This window comes from Elephantulus edwardii, unplaced genomic scaffold, assembly GCF_000299155.1.
Source record: "Elephantulus edwardii isolate Elephantulus edwardi_28Jun2011 unplaced genomic scaffold, EleEdw1.0 scaffold00146, whole genome shotgun sequence".
NCBI classification, from domain to species: Eukaryota; Metazoa; Chordata; class Mammalia; order Macroscelidea; family Macroscelididae; genus Elephantulus; species Elephantulus edwardii.
The window spans coordinates 8318164-8328533 of NW_006399896.1; positions in this window are offsets into that span (position 1 = coordinate 8318164).

The following is a 10370-nucleotide window of genomic DNA, read 5'->3' on the forward strand; positions in this document are numbered from 1 at the left end:
AATCCACCAGCTGTTCAATAAGAGAAAGATGGGCAATCTTCTGTGCAAATAAATTGCCTCTAAAAACCCACTGGAGAGTCAGTTGTGGGTTGGTTCCTACTCAGTGGTACACAACAACATAGCTGATAGTCCAGCAGAGTTTCAGAGGCTATAAATTGAACAGGAGGTTAGGAAACAGAGGATAGCACTAAGCAGGCCACTCAGGTCTCATTGCCGAGATGAAATATGAGCAAAGCCTTAAAAGTAACACAGATATCGGGAGCACTGCTGGCCTAGTGGCAAGAAGCTGCACTGCAATCCCAGAGGTACATGGTTCAAATCCACTAGATGCTCTGCTGAAGAAGGAGAGACAATCTCCCCCTGTACCAGTCAGACCCAATTTGACAGCACACACACACAAAGTAATATAATAAAATTTTTTAAAAAAGTGACACAAGGGAGCTCTGGTGGCCTAGTGGCAAGAAGCTATAATCCCAGAGGTATGCAGTTCAAATCCACCAGATGCTCTGCTGGAGAAGGAGGGGCAACCTCCTCCTATACCATTCAGATCCGATTTGATGGTACACACACAAAATAAGAAAATTAAATTTAAAAAAAAGTGACACAGATATCTGGGGGAAACATATATCAAAGTAGAGGGAAGAGTCAGCGAGGGTACTGAGTGGAAATGTGTTTGGCATATTTGAAAGCTTAAGGAAATGTTGTGTTGTTCATAAATTTCCTGAGAATTAAAGTTACGTCAAACTGAACTCACAGCATAAATGCTTCCATCACATCTTGTCCTACTTTATCTCTTAGGTAGGAATTTTCCAGTCTGCTTTATTATTTCCTTTGTATTCAGCTTGGATTGATAGACTGGACCCCAAATCCAAGGACCACTGGCTTCAGGGAACTGAGCAGATGCAGATGTATATCTGGGGCTCAGTCTAGTGACTCAGGGGTGTGGTGAGGCTCAGGAAAGGCCTCCTGTTCACAGTAGAACATTCTTGTCAGGCAGGGGTGGAAGTATAGGTGTTTAACACGATGGGTATGGACTAAAAGTGCTAAGTTGTTAAATGCCAGCTTCTAAAATATAACTCTAACTTTTATAACTTTATATGACACTTATTTTTAAATAAAGCCTGATCTTAAAACTTAAAAAAGGGAATTGTGCAGGTGTCTTAGTTTCTGAGTACTACATTAACACAAATACCACAAGTAGGCAGCTTAAAGACCAAAATGCTATTTTCTCACAGTTCAGAAGGCTGGCGTCATGGGGCATATCCCTGTGGAGGGGCCCTTCCTTATCCCTTTCAGCTTCTAGGAGCTACTAGCAATCCTTGTGAATATATCTGTCCTACGTGCCCTCTTGTGTGTGTCTCTGGGTCTCTTGTGATCTCTATTTTAAATTCTTTTTATTTTATATTGATTTGCATGCAAAATTTATATACATTGTGTTTCATGTATATAAACTGTGTTTCATATGTTCCTCTATTCACATTGGGTTTCATACAATCACTCCCATACATTCTGCTCTTTTAGTAACTCAGAGGGGATGAGATTAGAACACATCCTACTTGGATAATGCCTGAGTAGATTAACAAAGAAAACACTGGTTCCAAAGAAGCTCATGTTTATAGATAGACAAACCAGATACCATCGAGTCAGTTCCAATCATGACAACTCCGTGCGTGTCAGCATAAAGCTGGGTTCTGGAGGGTTTTCCATGGCTAGTGTTTCTGAAGTGGTGGAGGACTTTTTTCTGAAATGCCTCTAAATGGACTAAATAACTCCAGTCATTTTGGACAGCAGGCAAATCATTAACTGTACTGCTCGGAGATTCTACTTAGACATATAGGATGCCAGGATTTCATTACATATTTTGGGAGGAGGTGTCACAATTGAATCTATAGAAGCAGATCTCTTCAATACCGTGGAACCCTCTGAAGGTGACTGGTTCACTCCAGTGCTTCCTTTCTCCTCCATGAAACTTACAGAGACAGTCAGGGGTGATGGCTTTGAATTCAGTGGAATTTATCTGTAAGGATATTACTTCCAAATGTCCTAGTTACTGGTAATGAGTAATTCACTAATTAGATATCTTTAGAGGTCGTAATGTTTTAAATGTTTCATTTAAAAATTACATAGAGCAGTTTAAGACACAGCTCTGTCTCCTCCACAGGATCTTATAATCTCATTTGTGAGGGAAGACATAAGCAGAAAGTCCATAGTGCAAGGCTTTGTGACCTTTAAGTATTAAATGAATGACGCTAATAATATTCAAGAAAGGCTCATTGGAGGTTAGGATGGCAAGGGGAGATGTCATGGGAGGACTTAGAAAATGCTCGCAAAACAGAACATGTCTCAGCGCTTTGTTCCTTATCTTGTTACCAAAGGTAGCAGCAAACGTTAGCTGCCTGCTCGAAACCACTCTTGATTCATCTTTGCTGACAGAATGACAGCTTTCTTCAGGTATCAAGATAAGACATAGTGATCTCAGAGAAACAGGCCTTTCCCCACTTTCAGGAAATGAATCATACCTGGTCTAAAAGTGCCACCAAGTCGTGGCCAAGGAAAGTCTAAGGGAAATCTGTGTATGATTTTCTTTCTGTGTAAATATCCTGGTGGCCATGGCATTGACTCCAATTTACGATGGCTCGATGTATGTCAGCCTATAGCTGTGGGCTCCGTTAAGAGTTTCAGGGTCTGATTTTTTGGACATAGATCCCTGGCCCTTTCTTCTGAGGAAACTCTGGAACTTGAGGTTAACAGCTGAATGCATTAACTATTGTACCACTAGGGTCTACATAATAGAGATAAGTAGTACTTAGAAGAAGGAGGTTACTGCTCTGTCGACTTGAATTTTCCTGTCTTGAACGCTGCTGTTTGAGAATGTGATTCCTGGAGTGTGATGGCCATCTGTGAACATGAAAGAAAGACTAAGAGAATCACACAGACCCAGAACCCTGGAGTCCTTGAGTCACCCACATCCAGGCATTTTTATCCAGGAAATAATAAAATGTTTCCACACTGGCCAGATTTTCTATTATAACTAGTTTAATGTATGCCCACAAATATCTTCAAGCCCATATTTCAAATGCATCATGTTTCTTCATAATATGATCTTATAGAGTTCTTTTCTAAACCTCCTACCCAGAATCCCCCTTCATTCTGCACCAACAATTTGGCTTAACCATCTCAAATCCCAAGGCTGAACATTTAACCACTAAGAGAGGAGATTTTCTTGATTAATACCTCCTATTCAGAATGCCCATATCCCTGTTCTTAGAGCACCATCAGCTGGCACTTGTTTATTGAGTGTGTACTAGGGCAAAGACTTGAAGAAGACACAACTGGTACAGGACATGATTTCCATCCTCAAGACACCTAGAACATAATCATGGTCATCATCACCATTACAGCTACCTCCCATGGAGTTATTACACCTATCATAGTCCTTGAGGAGTGCAATGTGTTTGGCTGCTAAGTGAAACGGTAGCTTGCGTCCAGTCACAGGTACCTTAGAAGAAAGGCCTGGCAATCCACTTCCCCCAAAATCAGCTATTGAAAACTGTATGGAGCACAGCTTTATACTAACACACATGAGGTTGCCATGAGTTGGGCTAGATTTCATAGCAACTAGTATTGTTATTACTCTGCATCTAAGAGCTGGACAATGAATAAGGATGAGAGAAAAAGAATTGACACCTTTGAGCTGTGGTGTTGGAGAAGAGCACTAAGCATCCCATGGATGGCCAAGTGAACAGATATGTTTTGGAGAGGGTGCAGCCAAAGTGCTCTTTGGAGGCAAGAAAGATGAGGCTTTGGCTCAAATACTTTGGGCATGTTGCTAGAAGGGGCTATTCCTTGGAGAAGGACGTGATGCTGGGAAAGGTGGAGGGTTGACAAAGGAGAGGAAGACCCTCCACCAAATGGATTGACATGGTGACTGCCACAATGGGCTCTTGTGTGTCAGGAAGTGTGAGGATGGCGCAGGATAGAACAGGGTTCAGATCTTTTGTTGATAGGGTCACTGTGAGTCATACTTGACTCAAAGGGACCTAAGAACAAACAGCAACAGTATTGTTATGTCCTAGGCAATGTTTATGCCTACTAGAGTTATTAATTATCATACTTATGGAAGAAAACATCCACATTTGTTAGTCCAAGAACTCTCTCATCCTCTATCCCTCTCTACATTCTTTTCTTATCCTACCACCACGTAACTTAACAGTTACATGTAAGAGAAGCTTTTCTTTTGTTTTTCATCATCTGTGTGTGAGGAAAGTTATGACAGTGGCATGTTTGCAGCAAAGAAGACTGAAGAAGGTAAAAATATACAGTAAAATATATGGAAGCTGGGAACTGCCTAAGGCAGAAACTTGGAAGAGAAGGAAAATGAAAATATTTTCCACTAATAGAGAGCAATAGAGAAGTGGTAAGATTGCACTATGTCAAAGGCAGGAAAACAAGGAGGTTTTCATTTTGACTCAAGCTCTCAGGGCTTCAAGTGTGCGTGTGTATGTTGTATGTTCTATGTTCTGTATCTAGAAACTGTCTCTATACGTTCTGGTGGCGTAATCCATTGCGTGTTGCACTGCTAACCAAAACACTATCACTCTGTTGAATCTCACCCAAGTGGCTTCACAGGAGGAGAATCACTATGAGTCAGAATCAACTTGATGGCAGTGAGGATATATATGTTATTGTTGTTAGTTGTTGTAGGTGCTGTCAGGTCAACTATGACTTATAGAGATCCTATGAACAATAGATCTGAGCCCTGTCCTATCCTGAGCCATCCTTCTCACATCCTTCTGACATACATGAGCCCATTGCTGCAGTCACTGTGTCAGTCTCTCTCTTGTTACCCACCACCTTTCCAAGCAGGATGTCCCTTTCCGATGAATAGCCTTTCCTAACAACATACTTAAAGTATGAGAGACAAAACTGCTATCCTTGCACAAAAGCACCATTCTTGTACTTTCTCCAAGACATAACTGTTTACTTTTTTTGATAGTCCATTCAGTACCCTTCTCCAACACTATACCTCAAAGGTAGCAATTCTTTTGTCATCCTTATTCACTGTCCAGTTCTCAGATAGATAGCAAGTGACTGAAAAGACCATGACCTGAATCAGGCACACCTTGGTCTTCAAACTGTCATTAGCCCTTCTCAGTGATTTGGAGAAGTATCTGACAGCTGACTCTCTCATTGCAATATGTCTCCTGATTTCTAATCTGCCAGTATCAAAGGTGTTGACTGTGAACTGAAGAGGAAATAATTTACAATTTCAATCTTTTCTTCATCTATCATGATGTTATTTATTGGTTCAGGAGTGTGAGGATTTTTGTCCTCTTGATGTTGAGATGTAATCCATATTGAAGGCTGTGGTCTTTGACTTTCTGCAGCAAGTGTCCAAGTCCTCTTCACTTTCAGCAAGCAAAGCTGTGTCATCTATATAAGGTTGTTGAAGAGTCTTCCTGTCATCCTGATCCCACATTCTTCTTCCAGCCTCTCTAATGATGTGATCAGCATATTGAATACACCAGTCGTTTGCAGGAGAAAGATGGCATCCTCCTCCCGTGAAATGTCATGACCTTAAAATCCTGCTAGAGGGTTAGCTATGAGTCAATTTCAACTTGATGGCACACAACAACTAATGAGAGAGAGAGAGAGAGAGAGAACATGAGATAGCACTTCTTGTTGTTGTTATTAGAGACCATTAAGTCGTCTCTGACTTATAGCCATTCTGTGTACAACAAATAGAATGAAATCCTGCCTGATCATGTGCCATGCTTTTAAATAGTTATTATTATTATTTCTCCTCCTCCTCCTTCTCTTCCTCCTCCTCTTCTTCCTTCTTCTTTTAGAACTGCCCTGTCAACCTGAAGCCATGTGGTTCGAACCCATCATATGATCCACGGGAGAACGATAAGCACAGCCCTCCTGTGAGATTTCCCGCCTCTGAAAACTCACCAGAGGGTTAGCTCGGAGTTGATTCCGTGGTACCTCACAACACCGAGTAGGCTGTGTCTGCACTAATCATTACTGCCACCAGATGGCAGACTTTCGGTCTAAAAACTGCCCAGACAATCACATTTCAATGTAAACAATACTTCTCGGGTTTTCCATCTGTATTACACAGCATCCTTGGAGAAGGACGTCATGCTTGGGAAGGTGGAGGGACAGAGCAGGAGAGGAAGACCCTCGAAAAGGTGGATTGATTCAGTGACTGGGGTAATGGGATTAGGTGTGTCAGAGACAGTGAGAATGGCACAGGATAGAGTAGGGTTTAGGGCTGTTGTACAGAGGGTCACTATGAGTCGCAAGTGATTCGATGGCATGTAACAACAAGAAGAAGTAATATAATAAGGAGCACTGGTGGCCTAGTGGGAAGAAGCTGCCCTGCAATCCTGAAGGCACGCAGTTCGAATCCACCAGCTGCTCCCTGGGAGAAAGTTGGGCAATCTCCTCCTGTGTAATTAACTGCCTCTGAAAACCCACCAGAAGGTCAGCTTTGGATCGGTTCCACCTCTATGGGACACAACAAGAAGTATTACTACAAATTCTAGACGTCAATGTCCAAAATTAATAGGTAAACAGTAAAAAGTTTTTTGCAGGGAAATGTCTCTGATGTACCCTTGGCCAGTATTTAAAATACAATTCTGCTTAGAAGGTCAATCCTACACAGCACTACATCTCGTTCAGACAATGTCTGACTGCGTGCAGGCCGTGGTTCTGTAAGGTTATGATCAACTCAGCTCACTGTGGCCTAGTCGGAACCGCTTCCTAGCTGACCCGCCAGTGGGTTTTTGGAGGCTGTAATTCTCATGGAAGGAGATTCTTCCAGCTTTCTCACATGGAGGAGCTGGTGGATTCAAAAAGCCAGAGAGATTCTGCCTTTGAATTAGCAGTGCCAACTCCCTGTGGACCACCTCACCAGAGCTTATTGGCAAGTTTAGAGTTGTTGTAGTTGTTATTGTTGTTGTTATTATTAAGGGTCTTCGAGTCATAGGCGACTCATAGGGACCCTATGAACAAAAGTCCTCGACATTTGTGTGACTTTCATCCTTTCTCCAGGTTCATAGGGATTCCAGAGGCAAGCTATTTACGGAAGTGGGTGCCACTCCTGCTTCCAAGCTTGTTTTAATCGGGGAGTGCCACCAAACACAGAAATCCTGACAGGAAGAGACACAGTAGATCTAACTGGCTATAGCAAGCAACAGCTCTTCATAGCCACATGCTCCATCATCATGGCCACACTTGAATCATGTATGAAAAGAAGGGGGAAAGTATACCATTGTCCCCAGTAGATTTTTCTTCTTCATGGAGAGATAGATAGTCCATGAGAGGAACATTCCTTAGTTAAAAAATAAATTGGAAAAAAAATAAATTGGGGAAAATACAGAGAATGTTAAAAAAGGCAGCATTCTGTATTGGAAGGTCTCCTCCAAACAACACTGCTAGTAAAGGCTTTTCAAAATGATACAATAAAGAGACAGGTTTAATATTACTTAATCCAGTATTTTGAATCATCTTCAGCAGTATTTTGCCTGTATGAGATATGAGTGATATTGTTCAATAGTTTCTACATTCTGTTGGATCACCCTTCTTGCGAATGGGAACAAATAAGTGTAGACCATTTGGCCAGACAGCTGTCCTCTAAATTTCCTGGCATAGACTGGTGAGAGTATCCAGGACTGCATCTGGTAAGTGAAACAAGTGAATTGGTATCCCATCGATTCCTGGGCCTTACTTTCTGGCGATGACGCTTCCACTTCCTCCTTCATTACCATTGGCTCCTACTTATGTGGAACTTCTGAAATGTTTTCTGTACCAGTCAGTTCTTTTTGAAGCATTAACTCTGTATATTCCCTCCATCTCCTTTTTCTATTTCCTGGGTTGCTCAACATATTTCCTATAGCATCTTTCAACACTGCAACTCAAGGTTTAAATTTGTTTTTCAGTTCCCTCAGCTTAGACCAAGTTCTTCTCCTTTTGTTCTCCAACTCTAGCTCTCTGAACATTCTAGTTAATACTTTGTCTTCTCATGCTGCCCTTTGAAATCTTCTGGTCAGCTCTTTTACTTCAGCAAATTTTCCTTTTGTTTTGGCCTCTCAACACTCTAGTGCAATTTGCAGAGTCTCTTCTGACATCCATGTTGAGATTATTTTTTCCCCTTCCTCTGTCTTTGTAATGACCTTTTGTTCTCTTCATGGATGATATTCTAGATATCGTCCCACAACTCATCTGGCCTTTGATCATTGGTGTCCAATGCTTCAAATCTACTCTTAAGATTATTTTTAAATCATCTGAAGAATACATACATAGGGAACATAGATAGGAAACTACCAAAAGTTCAAAAAGGATTTAGAAAAGGCCATGGCACCAGGGACCTCATTGCTGATATCAGATGGTTCCTGGATGAAAGTAACAAATATCAGAAGAATATCTGTTTATGCTTTATTGATTATACAAAGGCATGTAACTGTATAGATCATAAGTTATAACTGACATTGAGAAGAATGGGAATCCTACACATTTAATTATTCTCATATGAAACCTATACCTAGACGAAGAGACTGTTGTGTGAACAGAGCAAGGGAAAACTACATGGTTTAAAATTAAGAAGGGAGTGTGTCAGGGTTGTATCTCATTCCGTACCTATTCAATCTGTCTGCTGAGAAAATTAATCAAAGAAGATAGATGCTAGGAAGAAGAACATAGCATCAGAATTAGAGGAAGTCTGAACAATAATGTTGGGTGTGCAGGTAACATAACTTTGCTTACTGAAACTGAGGAGACTTGAAACACTTACTGTAAAAGCTCCAACACTGCAGCCTTCAATATGGATTGCATCTCAATGTCAAGAAAACAAAAATTCTTACAATTGGATAGGCAACATCATGATAGATGAAGAAAAGATTGAAACTGTCAACAATTTCATCTTACTTGGATTCACTATCAATAACCTTGGTACCAGGAGTCAGGAAATAAGGAGATGCATTGCACTGGGATAGTCTGCAGTCAAGGATCTCTCCAAATTATTGAGGAGCAATGTTGTCAATTTGAGGACTAAGGTGTGTCTGATTCAGGCCATGATCTTTCTGATCACTTGCTATGCATCTCAGAGCTGGGCAATGAACAAGGATGACAGAGAAGAAATTATGCACTTGAACTGTGGTGTTGGAGAAGAATACTGAACATCCTATGGACTGCCAAAAGAACAAATCTGTCTTAGACAAAATGCAGCCAAGATGCTTTGGGGGCAAAGATGACAAAGCTTTGCCTCACAAACTTTGGGAATGTTGCTGGAAGAGGTTATTCCTTGGAAAGGGACGTGATGCTTGGAAAGGTAGAGAACCAGCGAAGGAAAGGAAGACCCTCAACCAGGTGGATTGACATGGTGACTCCTGCAATGGGCTCTAGTGTGCCAGGAAGTGTGAGGATGGCACAGGACAGGACAGGGTTCAGATCTGTTGTTCATAGGGTCACTATGGGCCATACTCAATTCAACAGCCCTAACAACAACCACCTAGTATTTTAAAAGCCCAGAAAAAATTTTATCTTGGAATCTTGTTTTACATGTGGCACATACTGGGAAAACATGTGCTGAGAAGTGAAAATATACTGAAGCATAAGACCCAGTTCTTGACCTCATACTCTAAAAAATTTGCTTAAGATATTTGCATCCATGAGAATTTTTCAGGTTTAAGAAAGGAAGAATTCTTGCCTTTCATAACGATTTGGCACAGGAATGCTGCCCACACCCACAACTCCTCAAAATACTTTCTTAAATGTCTGGTTCTTCAAAATTCATCCATTCACATGCGGTACCTATGGCAGCCCTAGGTAACTAAGAGCTGAGGCAGTCAGAAACACTGATATTCTTTTAGGTTAGGGTTAAGGTGCTCTTGGCACGCTCACAAATGTCACTGATGCCAACTAGCTTGGGATTTCACATTCTTTTTTTTTAAATAGCTGCAAACATCTTTAATAATTGAAATGTGGAATGAAAGTAACATGAATGTAGGAAAACTGTCAAAAGTGAAAAGGCATGAATATTGACATTGTAAGCATTAGTAAGATGACATGGACAAGCAATGGCCACATTGAATCAAACAATTATGTGATATGCTATGCTGAGGATGAAAAACTGAGGAAGGATGATGTTTGACCATAGTTAAAAAGACAGTAATATGAGGATAGGATACTAGCCATATGCATACAAGGTTAACTTGTTACTCAAATATACACAACAACAACTAAAACCAAAGAGGAGGAAAATGCAGATTTTTTTACCAAATTTTGCAAATACATACAACAAATTGGAGGAGGATATTTATGGGACAAAACACTGTGACAAGGAAAATGATGGATCATAATTGTGC